General features: G+C 36.3%; 1 long non-coding RNA gene and 1 pseudogene across 1 annotated transcript in view; both read right to left on the minus strand.

The window, feature by feature from the left end:
• LOC109459061 (uncharacterized) overlaps positions 1-19,422 on the minus strand; it is a 160,489-nt gene that overhangs the window by 56,079 nt on the left and 84,988 nt on the right. Inside the window, exons 18-25 of the long non-coding RNA XR_012491308.1 lie at positions 18,407-18,537; positions 17,095-17,211; positions 16,065-16,170; positions 13,078-13,204; positions 10,718-10,746; positions 7,694-7,816; positions 6,713-6,819; positions 3,553-6,075 (exon numbers count right to left, since the gene is read on the minus strand). This is a non-coding gene — a long non-coding RNA (uncharacterized LOC109459061). The remainder of the gene's footprint in view (positions 1-3,552; positions 6,076-6,712; positions 6,820-7,693; positions 7,817-10,717; positions 10,747-13,077; positions 13,205-16,064; positions 16,171-17,094; positions 17,212-18,406; positions 18,538-19,422) is intronic.
• Positions 18,100-18,181, minus strand: LOC141568369 (small nucleolar RNA SNORD116; annotated as a pseudogene).

Here is a 19,422-nt window from a genome sequence, read left to right on the forward strand (position 1 = left end):
GAATAAATGTAGAAAGTATCATAGAAATAGGAAACCATCATTAGGCAAACACCCTAGTAATAACTGCTATAGGCAAGAATTGTCAATTGGGTGCTAAAATTGAGTGAATGTAGGAAAAAGAAAATATTTGCACAGTCTCAAATGATCTCCTCACAAATATGTATTAATTACAGAGAAAAATAGGAGCTTTGCAGTGGAGAAACCTGGCACCTACCAGTTTAAGCAAGTGATCATATTGCACATCAGCAGACATAAGACATATTGACATGTACTCCTGATATGACCCACTGAAAAGCACACATTATTACTGCTGTTATTTTTACCAAAAGTGCAAAATCCCAATCTAAGCATGAGAAAATATCAGACAAATCCAGCTTGATGACTACTGTACAAAATTACTACCTGGTAATTTTATTACTGTGTCAAGTTTATGAAATATAAAGAAAGAATGAGGAACTCTCCCAGACTGGGGTGGTGGGTACAGAGACAAAGGAAACATGACACACAAATGCAATGTGAAATATTGAATTGGACTTTTAAAAAAGGACATTAGTGGGACAACTGGCAAAAATCAATTATGGTCTTCAGATTACATCAATGTTAATTTCCAGATTTCAATAATTGTTGTATGTATTAATGTTATAAGAATTGTTATATAAGATGTTAATATTAGGAAAGGTAAGGAATTAGGTAAGGAATATATAGAAATTCTCAGTACTATTTTTGAAAATTTCCTGTAAGTCTAACATTTCTGTAAAATACTAAGGAAAATGTTATGAAAAATTAAACAGAATTTTTATTTAAAAAAGATTAATAACTGGCAACTAACCTCATGAAACATTATCTTCTTAGGTGACCAAATTATAAATTGAAGTCACAATAAGGTACTACTCACACTCATTCAAATGGATAAGATTTAAAAGAATGACAATTTCTATTGTTGGTGATGATAAATAGTAACTGAAAATATCATGTGTCACTGGCCGAAAGTGTGAAAAGTTTCTACCTCTTTAGAAGACTTTGGAAGTTTCTTATAAAGTTAAGCAAAATCTATCTTATGATCAAGCAAATTCCATTTTTAGATAATTACATAAGAGATCTGCTAACATATTCAAAATAGTTAAAAACTGGAAACAACCCAGATATCCATCAACAGGAGAATGGATAAACCAATTGTAATACACCCATTCAAAGGAATGTTACTTGACAACTAAAAAGAGAAAAAAAAAATCTAAACCTACTGATGTAGGGAGTAATATGGATGAGTTTCAATATGATTACAATGAGTGGAAGAAGCGAGATATGTAGTGAATGTTTCCATTTATGTTAATTTCAAGAGCTGGCAAAACTAACCTATGATAATAGAAATTGGAATATTGTTTCCTATGAAAATGAGGCTCAGCTGGAAGGAGGCTGTATGGGAGGGTTCCAAATAAGAAAAAGACTCTACATCCTGAATAAAGTACTAGTTACATGGGCATACACTTTTAAGAAAACTCATTGAAATATACAATTAAGATCTATGCACTTAACTACGTAAATTTTACCTATGTAAAAATATAAATGTTAAAAATAATACATAGTGGTATGAAATGATCTAGAAATATTAAAATATTTATACATTACATAAATATGTAATAGTAAGTTACAGAACATTATAAAACTCTGTGTGTGTGTGTGTGTGTGTGAAGGAAAAACAAGAAACTATAATATTAGCTGATTCAAAAAAAGGGAAATTGGGTTGTTATAGAGCATAGAACTGAGACGGTGAATAACCTTTTGCTGAATATCCTTTTGTAAATTTTCAATTTTATAACACATATTACACTTTTAAAAATAAAAGTTTTAAATGCTTCTGGAGGAAAGAAGTATTATTTGTAGATACTTTCTCCATCTTACTTGTAGATACTTTAAAAATAACATGAAGTGAATATGGCAAAATGTTGATAATGGAAGCTGGGTTATCTTCAAGTTCACTGTTCTTTTTTCGTTATATTCTGTATGTTTACAATGTGTTCATAATGAAAAGTTTTATAAAATTCACAACAAAGCAAATCTTTCATTACCAAAAACAAGTGAAAATAAATGTATTACACATATTTAATAATTTATTAGATAAAACACAAAGGAATACAGAAAAATATAAATAAATTAGAACATTAAAAAAAACCTGATAAATTATACCAAAGATCTGGCTGGGGAAGAGGGGAAGGGAGAGCTAGTGATGCCAAAAATCCATAAATTAAACTTATTTTGTTAAAAAAAAAGGCATAGCAAAAATAACCAAAACTGGATGGAATAAATGTGACTATTAATTGAAACAATAGAAATTAATAGAGTAATGAAAAAACACTTTGTATAGCTTTATGTTACCTTGCTTGAAAATCTGCTTATATTGTGACTTTCTAGTAGAAAACAGTTAAATATAAGATATAAAACTTAAAATAAATAAATAAATAAATAAATAAATAAATAACCATAGGAAACAAGTGAGAAGTGTTTCTAGATAGCCTCAGTTCTATACCAAACCACCAAAAACAAAGGGGACTTCAGCTTTCCAACCCAATCTAGAGCTCAGAGTAAGAAAAAAATCCTCAAAATTATTTTTACACAACCAGAAAATCTATCAAAGCATGACAAAACTAGAACAACAAAAAAATTAGAGATCAATTTCACTTAATAGTATACTTTCAAAAATCCCAAATCAAATGAAAATAGTCATAATTCAGTAGTAAGTTTAAAGAGTAAAACTTTTTTTTAATGTTTCTTTTTACCAAAAAAGGGTTTTTCATTTCAAGGAATAAAAGGAAATTTCAGTAATAGAAAATGAACTGTTCCACAATGATAAAATTTAATTAAAGAATAATATAACTGTTTATGCAAAAAGCATTTGATTTGATCTACCAGCTGATTTTGATTAAAATTCTTTAGTAATATGTAAAAGGTGGGAGATGTCCCTAACATGATACACAAATATCTCAAATTTAAAATTAGCATCTGACATCGATGATTGAGACTCCCTACATCAAATAACTTACCTATTGAGGGCCAGCCTGGTGGATCAGGCGGTTAGAGCTCTATGCGCCTAACTCCAAAGGCTGCCAGTTCGATTCCCACATGGGCCAGTGGGCTCTCAACCACAAGGGTGCCAGTTCAAATTACTCGAGTCCCATAAGGGATGGTGGGCAGCGCCCTCTGCAACTAAGATTGAACATGGCACCTTGAGCTGAGCTGCCGCTGAGCTCCTGGATGGCTCAGTTGGTTGGAGCGCATCCTCTCAACCAACTCGACTCTCGCAAGGGATGGTGGGCTGTGCCCCCTGCAACTAGTAATGGCAACTGAACCTGGAGCTGAGCTGTGCCCTCCACAACTAAGACTGAAAGGACAACAACTTGAAGCTGAACGGCACCCTCCACAACTATGATTGAAAGGCCAACAACTTGACTTGGGGAAAGAAAAAAAGTCCTGGAAGTACACACTGTTCCCCAATAAAGTCCTGTTCCCCTCCCCCAATAAAACAAAAATCTTTAAAAAATAAAAAAAATAACTTACCTATTGAGACTAAGATCTGATACCACCCCCAGCAAAGTCCTATGAACAAGAGAAAGCTGTAAACTAATAAATAAATTCACGGTTTACTCATCTAAGAAAGTATCATTGACACCATCTTGCTCACACAGACAATAACTCCTTTATCAGACAAAAATTTGATTATCTAGACTCACATCTAGGTCCTGACCTTACTCTTTTATTAGGTTGGTGCAAAAGTAATTGCGGTTTTTGCAATTATTTTTAACCTTTTAAACCGCAATTATTTTTGCACCAACCTTAAGCTACTGCATGACGAATTCTGTCCCTTCCTAACCAGTTCCCTGTTTTAGAAAGCCTGCCTTAAGTTACGCCAGTCCAAATCCCAAAGCCACAGCTTCCTGTTTTTGCAACCCTCCGAAACCCTTCACGCTGGTGTTTCCCCTGCAGCAGTAGCTCTCACACTCTCTACGTTGCTTAATCACAGCTCTTTCTGGGAGTCTTTCTGGATAACAGACCAGCAACAAGGTGCTGGCCAAACCCAAGCAGCATTCCATGAAAACCTCATTAAATCCAGGGTGGGTAATATTTCCACAATTGTTTAAGTATCAGTCCATGATCAATGTAACTACAATCCAGGTCATTTGAAAGTGGAAAATCAAAACAAACCATATTAGCAAAGGGCTTAGTATGTATTGTGATAAACTCTGAAAAGTCACAAGAAAGAGTAAGGTGACCACTTACCACTCCCCCTAAAAAAACCCCAAGACTTTCAGATACAGGAAAATATCAAGTAAGAAAATAAACTGAAAGAAAACACTCACATCACAAAGTAAAAATATTAACCATCATTAAAATTATTGAATAAAAAGAAAGACATACCTTGTCCTTGGGAAGGAAGACATATTATTAAAAACCAGTTCTCCCATAAATTAATTTATTAGAGTTGATGAAATTGCAGTCTAAACTGTAATTTCTTCCAACGAGAAAACACATGAGACAAGAGGCAGAAGAAGAGACACACAAATCCACAGAACAAAAATGGGGCCAGTCACAGATGAGATACAGCAGAGGGCAAGATGGTTTTACAGATAAATGGGCAATTACTGGTATCAAATCGCAAATAATGGCAAATAACTTGGCAACTTCAAGATTTCAAAATCAAAAAAATTTCTCATGATTTAAGAATTTGAATTAAAAAAAACACAAAATAAGTAGAAGTTAACATAGGTGAAGGGTTTTATGGATTCAGTATCAATCTTTCCAAAATGACATGAAACTCAGAAGCCATAGAAGCAAACATGGTTATACTTGGACATAGAACAATCATACACATTCTTATAACAAAAATGAAGTTTAAAAGTGTGTGAAAAATATCCGTAATGCTTGACAATCCAAAGCTAATTTTCCTAGTAATAAATAGGCTCTTCCAAATGAGGAAGAGAGTAAAACCTCCCCCAGCCCCCAAATTAGACATAAAGAGGAAATTAAAAAATACAGATGGCTAATAAACATGAAAAAATGATCAAACTCAAAAACAAAAGAAATACAATTTAAGACAATAGTTTGGGCTATCACATTGGCAAAGATTTTAAATATTTATAAAATCCATTATCTGTGAGGTTGTCGGAAAGCTGGCAATCTCATTTGTTGCCATTTGAGGATAAAGTTGTTACCACATTTTTAAGGAAATCTTGAAATCATTTTCAAAATTTGAAATGTGTATATTCTTAATCCCAGTATTTCAACTGCTAGGTAATTTATTATGATATAATGGACAAATGCAAAATTATTGATATGTGGGGAGGTTCACTGCACAGAAATTTGGTGCTAACATAAATATCTACGAGTGAGAAAAGCTTAAACCATTTAATTATATTCAATCTACAAAACAGTCATGCAGTCATTCAATAAATGACAAAGATGTGTTACTGAAATGGAAAAAAGGGCATAAAAATCTGTTAGGTGAAAAAGGTATTTTGTAGAATTGTGTACAATATGGCCCCACTTGCAGAACACCCCCAAAATAGTGTGTGTGTGCATGTGTGTGTATGTATCATCTACTTAAGAAATGCACACAACTCCCTTACCAAAGAAAAACCCTGGGGGATCGAATTGGGAGAAGGGAGGGCAGTTAATTTATATATTATATATTTAGGTGTGCTTCGAATTTTTGAAAAAAAAGTCATGTCGAGTTTCTTTTTAATATATCCTAGGTTTTAAATTTACCACCTGGCAAATGAAAAGTATAAATTTGTATTTATGGGAGCACTGAGAAATTCCATCATTTTGAGTTGCTTGTGCAATAATATTTCCTCTACTTAGGCTCCTGGGGAAACAGTCACCACGCCCAAATTAAAGTCTCATCGATGGTATGCCAACATGAGCATTTCTCAGTTAAGCATTTCTTATCTGCAGGAGGCGTCCGCCGCAAGCCGGGAAACACAGCAGTCTCCATGCAGAAGCAAGACAGAGCGTTGTTTGGGGGAAGCTGCTGGTAGAAGTAATGGCTCCCGTCACCAATCTGCCTCACCTCACGGCCGTCACCTGCAAGGACACAGCGTGGGACATTGGCAAAGGTGCAGAACACATTCTCTAGGGAGCCTGTGGGAGTGGTGAAATCCTCGTGCACATTCCTCACACGTTCCACGGCAAACCTACCCAGAGTACATAGGGTTAGTCCCCTTCAGAGCTGCGTCCGTGCTGTAGGGACTAAAACTTCTAAAATCGGAGGCCAAACATCCGTGCTACCTTTTCTTCTTTGCTGGACTAAAAGGGATGGACATCTCCAACTCGCTAAGATTTGTATCTGTCTCTTTCCCTCTGTGTTTGGCTTCTTAAAGTTCTAGGTCACTCATTCATATTTTAGACAAAACGACTTGTCTAACAGTTACCGAGAATCTACTGTATGTCACACATACAGCAGTTCTCTGGTTACACAATGGACCTAGCCAAGAAGGGGTTGTTCACGGGATGAGAAAAGGGAAGGAAACCTTCATAGTAACAGCGCATGTGCTGACTGAGACGTAGGAAAGCTATGAAGGTAGGTAAGAAAAGCTGTCACTCTCGACTTATGCAGTTAGAATGTAACCAAATGCCATCCATCCTCAGACAATGAAAATCTCCTTTTCTACCCGGACATGGTTGCTTTTAGAAAGCAGGGGCTTTTCTGATGAGACCTTACCTGCAGAGGGTGGCCCTCGGACAACAGGCAGGTGAGCTCTTTGAAAAGTCCCGTGACAGGGATTTATTGGTGTCATTCACTCCCAAGAGTTCCCAAGATGTCATCTCCTGAGAGGGATAAAATGAGAAACACCACTTGCGATGAAAAAGGTGATTCCGCTGGGTGCTGCTCAGTCATGGATGGGCACCCTTTCACGCTGACTTCTTCTGGAGGCCGCTTCCTACTGTCCCACAGCTCTGACTCTAGCTAGCTGCCTCCGCACGTCACATCCGCACATCACACCGTAGCTCTTCTCTCTTGCATTTCCAAGACCTACTGAACTGCCTGAATCCCACTGAAAGGTTGGTCCCTTTTTATGATTTATCTTTTTCTGCTCAGTTGGCCAGCTTATTTACAAAATCAGTCAAAATTATTTACTGGTAGAAATATTCTCCAAAAAACATTTTTGAGAACCTATTCTATGCCTGGCAATCTATAAAGTGCCTGTGCCACAAACATGAACTGGAACATGTGAGACCACAAGAAATTAAAAGTGCATGTGATAGTGGATGGGGGGAGGGGGGTTCACACAGTGTGAGGGATATAAATGATAAATGTCTAAGTTTTGCTTTGTCTTATGCACCTGAAACTAATTAAAAAAAAAAAAACCAAATAAGTAAAAATCTAAAAAAAAAAAAAAAAAAAAGTGCATGTGATGAGTTGATCACCCAAATGAGCTGAGAAATAACGTAGTAAACGGTCTGATAGAGGGAGGTTCTGTTTGAGGAGGGGATTGTTGAGAAAATACTCCCATTTAGAAAGATGTGTTAAGACCCACAGCTGTAAGTCCTATTAGCCATCTAATTTCTTAGATGGGTTTTTCATGCTGTTTAGTGATAACCAAATGCCATCAAGCCTAAGAAGAGCAAGAAGATTTGCCAACCCCTAGCCATCCTCGGCCTTTTCCAATATAGATGCAGTCCCCTGCCCACGCAGTCATACCTGCAAGGATGTCCAGAAGACCACAGATAGGGATGGAGACCCACTGACTGAGAATTGTCTGGAGCTGACATTCAGCAGTGAAGGCAAAGCCATAGACGGTTTTCTTATAGGTTCTATCATCACCTGACAGGGATAAAAAAGGAAAGATAATATTTTAAGAAAAAAATACATGCAGGTATAAATATAAATACACCTGTATGTACCTATAAACTACACACAAACACACACGCATGTAATTTAATTTCACAATAAAACATTTTGAAATGTGGGGACCCTGTGCTGCACAGACTGGGAAGGGCAGGTGTCACTAAGTCTGTGTGTGTGTGACGTGTGCGTGTGTGTGTGTGTGACGTGCACAGCTGTCAAATATGCACTGATCTTCCTTCCCTCTGAGGTCCAACAGACACAGAGAGTGGCTGGCTGATAGTTATGTTAGCAAGATAGATTATTTCAGTTCTATCGAGGCTAAATTTTATAAAACATTTTTTTTTTACTGTTATGTACAGATCAATGGCTTCTCTATTACCACCTGGTGAAGTCTAAGGGAACCAGCTAACAATTCCATTGGCAAAAAAAGTGTTTCTAACTTATCAATTTTTACAAGACCATCGATAGAGAAAAATGTGCATGACAATGATATGGACATAGTTAGAAAAATTGGATGAAACTAAATTATTCTTTTTAAAAACCAATAGTCTAAAAGTCTCCCCAAAGCAATAATCTAGTGAAAGGTAGCTTCCTGTGCAATAATCAGAAGTGTCCCAACCATTCTTCGCCAAAAAGACATCCATCAATACAATAGTTCTGTCTATGAGATAGCATCTAATGTAAATCATTTTAAAACAACCTCAGTAGAACTCTGAAGTCTAGATGTGACAAAATGAAAAACACATTTAATTCAGAGTATCCTCAAAAATGTACAGAATGATAGCTTCTCTGTGATTTTAGCTGATCTCAGAGATTGGGTAATCTCTGATTACCCCATGAAAAAAACGCGTCTCAAAGTGATGTCCTACTCTCTTTCTGAAGTCATCTTGAGAACACAACATCATAAATTTTATCAAATGTATTTACAGATTTTCTTCTGTTATCATGTCAACCATTAACATATCTTGAGGGGCGGACAGGTGGCTTAGTTGGTTAGAGTGTGAGCTCTGGACAACAGGGCTGCCAGTTTGATTCCCACATGGGCCAGTGAGCTGCGCCCTCCACAGCTAGAATGAAGTCAATGAGCTGCTGCTGAGCTCCCAGATGGCTCAGTTGGTCGGAGCTGGGCTCTCAACCACAAGGTTGCCAGTTTGACTCCCACAAGGGATGGTTGGCTGCGCCCCCTGCAACTGGACCTGGAGCTGAGCTGTACCTGTACCCTTCACAACTAAGATTGAAAGGAAAACAACTTGACTTGGATGGAGCTGATGAGTCCTGGGAAAAACACACTACTGCTCCCCAATAAAAAGTCCTGGAAATATACACTGTTCCCCAATAAAGTCCTGTTCCCCTTCCCCAATAAAATCTTTTTTTTTTTTTTTTTTTTTAGAATTTGATCAAAATTTTAATGCAAAGAGAAAGGGGATCTTTATTTCTTTTTTTATTATTATTAAATTTATTGAGGTGATAATTGTTAGTAAAATTACATAGATTTCAGGTGTACAATTCTGTATTACATCATCTATAAATCCCATTGTGTGTTCATCACCCAGAGTCAGTTCTTCCATCACCATATATTCGATCCCCCTTACCTTCATCTCCCACCCCCCACCCCCCTTACCCTCTGGCAACCAGCAAACCATTGTCTGTGTCTATGAGTTTCTGTTTCTCATTTGTTTGTCTTGTCCATGTGATTTCACTGATATGTGGTATATAAACCAAAAGCAACAAAAGACCAATAAAATCTTTTTAAAAATATCTTGAAATACTAGATTTATGTTAAAGGTGTAAAATTTTAACTTTTACTTTAAGCAAAAAACCACACAACTATTAAAACGTGCATTTGTCTTCTGAATATAAACATTGATACAAGACTATTGTATATTTCATTTCTTGCTTTCTGACAAGTCAATAAACAAATTTAGAAATATTTATCATAATGTAGTAGGTTACAACTCTATTTTCAAACATATTTCCTCCAAAATATCTTACCGAAGATTTCAACAACAGGTATTTTAAAGATGTTATTTTTATAATATCTACGCAGTTCATCATATATTGGCATACATATAATAGCTCTGGATAACTAGTGTCCCATAGAATTTTGGTTCCTCCTGAGCAAAGGTTTGGGAATCTTAGTGGCTGGTGTAATGGCATATTGTCATGCACCCATAATTCTATCTGACAGTAAATTTGGTCCTGAAAACTCATGCTGGCAAACTTATGATGCAGACCTTGACTTAGTTTTCTGGAAATCCCAATAGAAGACAAGCAGCCATTTCCTTCAAGGGAAAGACATAGACACATTTCTCCGGAAAGTATTTAAAATCTAAGTTAAGATAATGTATTTACAGAAGAAAAAGTGCTTCGAAATGGGAAAAGAACACACGACCTCCTAAAACTCCTATCTCTGCAAAACCTGCTGCTACTGGGGTGGGGGGAATCTCAGCAAACGGTAGCAACCACTCTGGCTTACATCACACCTGGTCCTTACAGTTAAATGGCAGAAACACTGATTCATTTATACATAAACTATAGTGTTTCTTAACCTTTTCAATCACTTTCCAGGATAGCCTTCTGAGACACTGTCCCCTAGTTTTCACACACACACCCCTATTTTAATACCACAGCTGTATGTCTGCTTATGTACTGCACCTGTTTGGAGGCCCATAACCACTGTAATACTTAAGATTTCTTTTGCTTCCAAAGAACCGATTTTCACCCCAGAAGAATATCAACTACATTTGAGAAAAACAGCTAAATGGGTAAGGAGTGCACTGTGTGTCAAAGTGTTTGGGGCAGTTTCCCATTTCTTCTAATGCTTACACCCCACGGGACACATGGAAAGGCCTCGGGGACATTCTCTCAGGCACATACCTGCTTTGGGCCCAATATCATCTTCATTCCTGAAAAAGAAAGAACTATTCAAACTCTCAGTTCCCAATGTCTTTACGTTTTGAGCCAAGCACAGAAATGTCAAAAATCCTACAATCCACAGGAATGGAAACCATGGAGGAATCACCAGCAGGATAAAATAACAACCACTGGCTAGAAACACATCACTTGAATGAGTGGTATTATATTGTCAAGAGAAAAGCAATGAGAATCGAAGTATCACTGGTGTTTTGCTGAGCTTGAAGTACAACTCAGAATTATAAGCAAGGAAAACCTTGCTGTCACCCCCCCCCCCCGCCCGGAGAAAACCAATGAGACAACCAGAGTCCTTATGGAATCTACAGACTCAGTAGTGATGGCCCCTCTTTCACTCCAAATTTCAATGATTTATGTCTCCTCACTCTGTTTCTTGGTCAGTTTAACTAACAGCTTCTCAATTTCATTAATCTTTGCAGAAATCCAACTTTTGGTTGCATTGGTTTTTTTGTATAGTTATTTTGGGTTTTACTTCCATGTTATTAATTTTCGCCCAATTTTTTATTATTTACTTCCTTGTTCTTGATTTGGCTTTAATTGTCTCATTTACCCTTTTATTGTTTCCTAAGGTGGAAATTTAGCTTAGGTTATTTGATATAGTTCCTCTTTTCTGACACAGTAATTTAAAACCATAAATTTCCTTCTCAGCATGTCTTTAGCTCTAGCCCATTGAGTTCTAAATGTTTTCTGTTTCTTTTATGATTTTGTGTTTGACCTATTGGTTCTGTAAAGTATGTTAATTTTCAAATATTTGGCAATTTCCCAGATTAATGTTTGTTTTGATTTCTAATTTAATTTTCCTGTGGTCATAAAACATACTCTACATGATTTTAATCTTTTTAAAAATTCATTGGGTTCAGTTTTATGAATCAGTATACAATCTATGCTGGAGAATGTTCTGGGTGCGTTTGAAAATAATTTGTTTTCCGCTGTGGTTGTGTGGAGTGTTCTCTCTCTCTCTCCATATATATATATGGTTAAGGTGGTTGATAAGGTTGCTCAAATATGCTATAACCACACTGATTCTGTCTAATTGGTCTATCAATTATTAAGAAGAAGTTACTGACGAGTCCAGTTATTATCAGAATTGCTTATGTATCCCTTCAATCATGTCAGTTTTTGCTTTATGTAATTTGAGACATCGTCATTAGATGATTATGCTCGTAATTGTTCTATATTCCAGATTAATTAAACCGTCCATCACGACATAATATCCTTCTTCATTTCTACTGATATTTTATCACAAAGTATTTTCTCTGAAGTCAGAATAGTCAATCCAGCTCTCTTTTGGGTATTCTTTGCATGCTGGAGTTTTTCCAAATTATTTACGTATTTTTCTCTAAAGTTTCTCTTTTATAAAGTGTATAGCTGTTTAATTTTTTAAATTGGATCTCTCAGTTTCTGACTTTTAAGTTCAATGCAATTGTCATATGGTTGGATTTATGTCTGCCATTTTTCTATCTGTTTTCTAGGTGTCTTCCATCTTTTTTATTCTTCTGTATGTTCTTAGCCTTGTTCTTTTGTATTAAATAGATTTTTTTAGTTATGCTGTGGTTCTTTGGTGGTTCTTTCAATCACTCAATATTTCTAAGTTATTTGCTTAGTACTGATCATAGAGTTTATGAAATGTACCCTAAATTATCGCAATCTACTTCAGATGAACACTAACTTTGTTATATGGCCTTTTATACCGTGTTTCCCCGAAAATAAGACCTAGACAAACCATTAGCTCTAGTGTGTCTTTTGGAGCAAAAATTAATATAAGACCCAGTTTTATATTATATCATATTTATTATATTATTATATTATCTTATATAAGACCCGGTCTTATATTATATAGCAAAATAAGACCGGGTCTTATATAATATAATAATATAATAAATAGAATAGAATATACAACTGGGTCTTATATTAATATTACATAGTAAAATAAGACGGGGTCTTATATTAATTTTTGCTCCAAAAGATGCATTAGAGCTGATTGTCCAGCTAGGTCTTATGTTTGGGGAAAGACGGTATGTCCTGAACTCAATTTCAAAGAAGTGACTCTGTCACTCATTTTCTCCAGATTTTCCACCGGACAAATTATTGAAGCCATCACTGTTCCAAGAATTTTTATAAAAGTGACTATGAGCCTGAGATAGGTGACAGACACTAAAGATTTCCTCACCACTGGACACCACCACAGTGGTAAATCATGGAGACCAGCAAACATAATCAGTGACCCAGCCCCACAGCTGACAAGCAGAGACAGGCTCTCACTGTCACTGGGGAGAATGTCAGTATTCTCAGGACAAAAGGCTTACCTTTGTTAAAAATTCACACAGGCCCTTGAGAAAGGGGGTAGAATTATTCCCAATACTTTGCTTCATGTCACATCTCAAGGAGAAGAAATAAACTCCTTCAGATAAAACCCAGTTTGGTCACGTCAACCTGTGGGAAGAGAATAAATATGTGACCAGATGTAAAGTAAGATGAGTCCATTTGTCAACCATACATAGGACAGGACGGTTCACTATGTACCTGCATGTAATACATACTAATTTATTACTCTACTGGGATGCAAATATCCAGGGGGAAAAAGTGCCTTGGATGATTCAGCAGATTATTAATGCCTCACACTGTTTGGATCAACGGACATGTTACAAAAGTACTCACATTCTAAATTACTTAATAAAATAATAAAATAACCTAGGTATACACATTTATTAAAATTGGGTATTACCTCTGGAGTGCATTGTTTTGATTTTTCACTGAGAAAGGACCTGGGGAAAGTGACAAAAACAGCATTTTGGTGGTGGGGGTGGAGTTGAGAATTTCAAGCAGCAAAATGTTCCTTTCAACATCACTTCCAATTTACAAAGCACGGGGAAATTAGGGAGTTGAGAAATGAAACTTTCCTTTTAGAGTATTTAGTAACAAGGTGTTATAAGGAATCAAGCAGAGTTACTCACTGGAGCATCTATATGACAGGAAAAATAAATGCTCAGTCCTTGGAACATGTTAGTTTAGTTATACACAACGGGGGTACCAAATAAATGCATACAAGTGGACACTTTGGTCAGCGTTGCTCACTCAGTAGTTCTCCATAATCAGAAGTGTCTGGACGCTGATGGTAACCACTTTCAGCACCTCTTGTAATTGCAGAAGTCAAACGTGACTTGTATTCATCTTTTGTTATCGGTATATATTGAGTATTACAATTTAATACAGTTTTCCTTTCTTAAAATGTATATATATATTTTTTAGCATTGTGTGTGTGTGTGTATTTTATTATTTGTGTGTGTGTGTGTGTATTTTATTATTTTTTTGCAAAATGAAAGTAGTTTATTGAGTAAAGATCTACTCCATAGGCAGAGTAGAGGTTGTCTCCAACAAGAGACAAGTAGAAATATTGTTTTCGAAAACATTGCTCTCGAAATGTCCTCAGCATACCCACCATAACTTAATTCATTATACCAAGGATCTCTCTTTCAAACACATTGTAAATCCACTGAGGTTATATAAAAATGGCCAAGGAAATTCACATAAAAATATGGGAATTTAATTATTTTACATCTAAATATGTTTAAAGCAGTATGTAGTTGAAGCCAATACTCATGTGTATATGAGGTTGTTCACTCAATTCATGAACAAAACAAAACAGAACAAAGAAGCAATAATTCAATCCTGGAGACTGATTGGCAAAAAAATTAAAATATATTGTGAAATCTTATTTCTCTGTCTTTGTCTTTCTCTGTCTGACTTATTTCACTCAGCACAATACCATGTAGGACCATCCATACTGTTGTAGATGGCAATATTTCATTCTTTTTTATGGTCCAGTAATATTCCATTGTATGAGGTGTGATAAAAAAAATATGGTGAATGTTTACATAAAAAAAGTTATTACAGAAAAAGATATATTGTCATTAATCCCCTCAAAATACTCCCCCTCACTTCAAACACACTTATCCCATCATTCCTGCCACTTTCTGAAGCAGTTCTGGAAGTCCTCTTTCGTGAGTGTCTTCAATTGTGCTGTTGTGGCTGCCTACATGTCCTGAATCATTTTGACTTTGGGGAAGAGCCAGAAGTCTCACGGTGCCAGATCCAATGAAAAAGGTGGATGAGGACACACTGTAATGTTTTTATTTGACTGAAATTGCCGTATACCAGAAACGATGTGTGACACGGAGTGTTGTCATGATGAAAGATGAAGACACTCATGAAAGAGGACTTCCAGAACTGCTTCAGAAAGTGGCAAGAACAATGGGATAAGTGTATTCTAAGCAAGGGGTGCATTTTGAGGGGGATTAATGGCAATGTGTCTTTTATCATAATACATATATTTTTTAATTTAAACATTCACTGTACTTTTGGATCACACCTTGTATATATGTACCACATTTTCTTTATCTATTCATCTATTGATGGATACTTGGGCTGCTTCCATATCTTGGCTATTTAAATGTCTAATCACTATGCTGTACACCTGAAACTAATATAATATTGTATGTCAACTGTAATTGAAAAATAAAAACATATTGTGAAAAAATATTGTGAAGATTCCATGTACAGTAACTAGTTTACAATTACCATATACTTAACACACTTAACAGAGAACAATAAAAATCCATAATCTCTTTGCATTTTGACCATCTAATAGCCCTCAAGAGACCGATCACCACTCAGAAGATTCCAGCAGCTCAGACAAATATGTGAAGGGCCCAAGTGTAGGCACAAGCATTTCTAACTTTTCAGTACTCATATACTAGTTCCCCAGGGTCTGTTTACTAAAAGTATATTCATGCTGCCAGTTAAGCACTCACAGAGTTGCAATCTCACCCTTAAATTGGGTATGTATAGACCACTGTACAATTCAGTTCCTCTAACACATGAAAGCAGCTTAACTTTCCAATTTGACAGTCCTTGCTGGTACCACACAAATGAAAACACTGCTCTCCTCCTGGGCGGACCTGTGCTTAGGATGGGTATCTGTGCTGGACCTCAGTTTCAAAGACGAGACTGTGTAACTCATTTTGTTCAGATTTTTTGACAAGATTAATTATTATAAGTATTACTGATACACACAAGTTTCTAAAACAGGATACTATTTGGCTCAGAAAGTGAAAGAAACACTCCAGAGTTTATCGCTCCAGGACATACTTATCTGCCCTGTTCAGTGATGGAGACCAGCCCCACATCAATGATGCATGTTCCATAGCTATTATACACGGTGTCATATGGTAATTAGAGTATTACAGCATCTTGAAAAGGAATGTCAGTATTTTAGGGACAAATGCATACTGACTTGAGAATTCCCACTGGCTCTTGAGGATGGATCTTTCCTTCATGCCATATCTCAAGGGTAAGGAGTAAGCCTTTTCATATAAAACCTGAGCTGTGTCCTTGTCAACCTGTGGGAATAGAGGAGAAATGTGGGAAGATGAAAAGTAAATGTGACCACACATCTGGTAAGAACAAGAATGGAGGGTTCAATAATGTACCTTCTTATTAAATAAGCTAATAGATTGCTTTTCTAGGATGTTTCTGATGTTACTACAATGATATAAATCACGTTGTTCTCTGGCCTCCATCAGAAAATACAGTCCGATATTTTCTGCTAGACAAATTAAATGTGCACCAGACTATCTTAGTTTGCTTAAATTTCCAGAAAAGTGTTGGCCTGGTGAGCAATCCAACCACAGCCACGCACATATATTTCTATAAAGTCAACCTCAGAATTTTTCATTCTCAAAGACGACCTGATAGGCTTGAGATAAGGAAATGACAGAAAGCCAAGATGGGAGAGTAAAAAGCAATCGCCTACAAGTCCCCCACAGCACTTAACCTGGGAATTTGCAGAGAATACACATGATTATGCCCCATTTGAGTCTAAACAGTGTGGTTACAGAGAGGCAGGCAGAACTCACACCGGTGTGAGAAGTATGGATATGTGACCTGGCAGGGGGTAGGAGTGGGCAGAGAAGAAGAGGTGGACGCCGAACCCTGTCACTCATCCCATCATCAAGTCATTCTGCCGAGGATGCGGTGGCATTTGGGCAAGCACACCCCTCAGGAGAAACACATTTCTCTCTGCCACACTGGGAGGAACGGCCTGGCCATCATCTCCATACCTGATTTCTATAGGAAGCATCAGCAGGAAGACTAGAAAACTGCAAAAATTCTGGAAATGAACAACTGAAGTCTCACAGAATCACCAGATTGTTAAGACCTCATAGTTTGAATTGACAGGCTTTATACAACATCAATTAAATTATTGATTATTTAAAATTTAATAAAAGAACCCAGGAAAAAATGCATAAAAAATGAGATGTCACCTTGACAGTACATCACTGTGTTTCTTCTCAGGTAAAGGAGCCAGGAGACATGACAAAACACAGCTCTTCTTTGGTGAGGCAGGAAGAACCCCGGGAAATTCCAATATTACTTCCAACCTACAAACCACAGGGGAAATCAAAGTGAGTTAAGAAAGAAAACCTTCCAAATGGAATGTTTATTAATTAGAGTTTATAAGGAATTAATTATATAGATCCACTGACCACCTATATGACAAGAAAAACTATATACTTGTTCCACGGAACAGAGGAGAGCAGTTAAGTCATCTATTCTGAGACCTGGCCTAAGTTTTTGCAAAGGAACCTCAGTGTCACTCATTAAAACTAAGCTCTCCCTTAAAACATGTATGAAACAGACTAAAAACGTATGAATATTAACCAATAAAATTCCAATCATTGGAAATGCAATAATTTCACAATTTAAAATATTGAATGCATAATATACTTGGATCCATCACTCAAATGTCTAGAAATTTTCTCTTTGGGTGACATGGAAATAAAAATACAAATTCTTATGACTATGTTAATAAGCAACTTAAAATACACCTTAGACAGTTCTAGAAATAGAAACCACTCTTCAATTTCCAAATATTTCCTTTACCTAAAAAATAACTGGCAAGGGAAGACTCATAATATCTTTTGAACTGTCTAACTGACCTCAATAGACTGCTGCTCACTCATAAGGTTATAGCATCTAAAGAAACTGTGTGAGTGGCTCAAGGGTAGACAAAAATATATCTTGTTCAATTCACTACTCGTTTACTGGTCCCCCAGAGTCTGGTTACTATGAGTGTATGGATTTTTCCAGCCAAGCACTCAAAGAGTTGCCATGTCATCCTCAAATCAGCTATTCACAGATGTCTGTATAATTCATTTTCCTTAACCTATATAATCAGGTTAGCTTTCAGATAGCCCAGTCCTGGCTGGTACTACTACCTGACCAACTGAAAGTCCTCCATATTTCTTGCCTAGCATGATCCCCAAGCCAGACCTCAGCTCACAGAAGTGATTCTGTCATTCATTTTGTTCAGATTCCAACGACATCCATTTCTGAAGTCATCATCAATCCAGGCACATTTGGAAAAGGGACCTTGATCCTCAGATATGTGGCAGACACTGTGCACTCAAGATTCCATCACCCACAGATATTGTGACCCACATATTCAATCATGAAGACCAGCTACCACAGTCAATGACTCAGCCTCACGAGACTAACCCAGCCAGGGTTTCATTGTCACATGAGTGTTACAATGTCCTAAGATGAGTGTCAATATTTTGAGGCCAAAATACTTACTGGTGTTAGAATTCCTACTGGTTCTTGAGGATGATATGCTAGAATGGCTTCCAATACTTTCCTTCATGTCACCTTTCAAGAAAAAGGAATAAACTCTCTCATATGAAACCCAGTTATTGGTCCATGTAAATCTGTGGAAATAGAGTAAATATATGGAAAGATGAGATATATCCATGTCCATTTGTCAAAGGTGCACAAGACAGGAGGGTTTATGATGTACTTCCATACCAAATACACACATATTACTTGACTAGCATGTTTCTGAAGTTATTTAAAGGGAGAAAGCACAAAAATCTTGGAAATAAAGAAGACAAAATATTAGATGACTCACCAGATAATTAGTAGCTCACACTGTTTGGATTAACAGATACTTTGCAAAACCAATTACAAAAATTACTGAAAAGTATAACAAAAATAAGCCATAAAAGTTAATTTATTTAAATTTGGTTATTTCCTTTGGAGTGCATTGCTTTGTTCCATCCCAGAAAAGGAAAGAGGTAAAAGTGACAAAATCGGCACTTTTTTCCTACAGTGATGAGTATTCCATGTAATACCCAAATCACTCCCATTCTACAAAGTACAGAGGAAATTAAGGAAGTTGTGAAACAAAACCTTCTCAGTTGAATGCTTATTAACAAGAGGTAATAAGGAATTAACCATAGATATTCATTTGACTGTCTATATATATAACTAGAAAAAGTATGCTTGTGCCTTGGAAAAGGGTAGTACAGAAAATCAATTTTTCTAAGAGTTCGGTCTCAAAGTTGATCAAAAAGGCCCCCTGACCATTACTCACTAAAATTATAACTTCTCTTTAAACATACACCCATTGAAGGGATATGAATATTAGCCAATGATATCCACATAAAATTCCAAGTATTGGAAATTTAATTATTTCATGGTAAAAATGTTTCATGGAGTATCTAATTTAATCCATCATCAAATATAGAGAAAATTTTCTCGAGTGACAGGAAAATTTTTTTTCTAGGCGGGGCGTAACGGGGGAAAATGTGTTC

This window comes from Rhinolophus sinicus, linkage group LG13, assembly GCF_036562045.2.
Source record: "Rhinolophus sinicus isolate RSC01 linkage group LG13, ASM3656204v1, whole genome shotgun sequence".
NCBI classification, from domain to species: domain Eukaryota; kingdom Metazoa; phylum Chordata; class Mammalia; order Chiroptera; family Rhinolophidae; genus Rhinolophus; species Rhinolophus sinicus.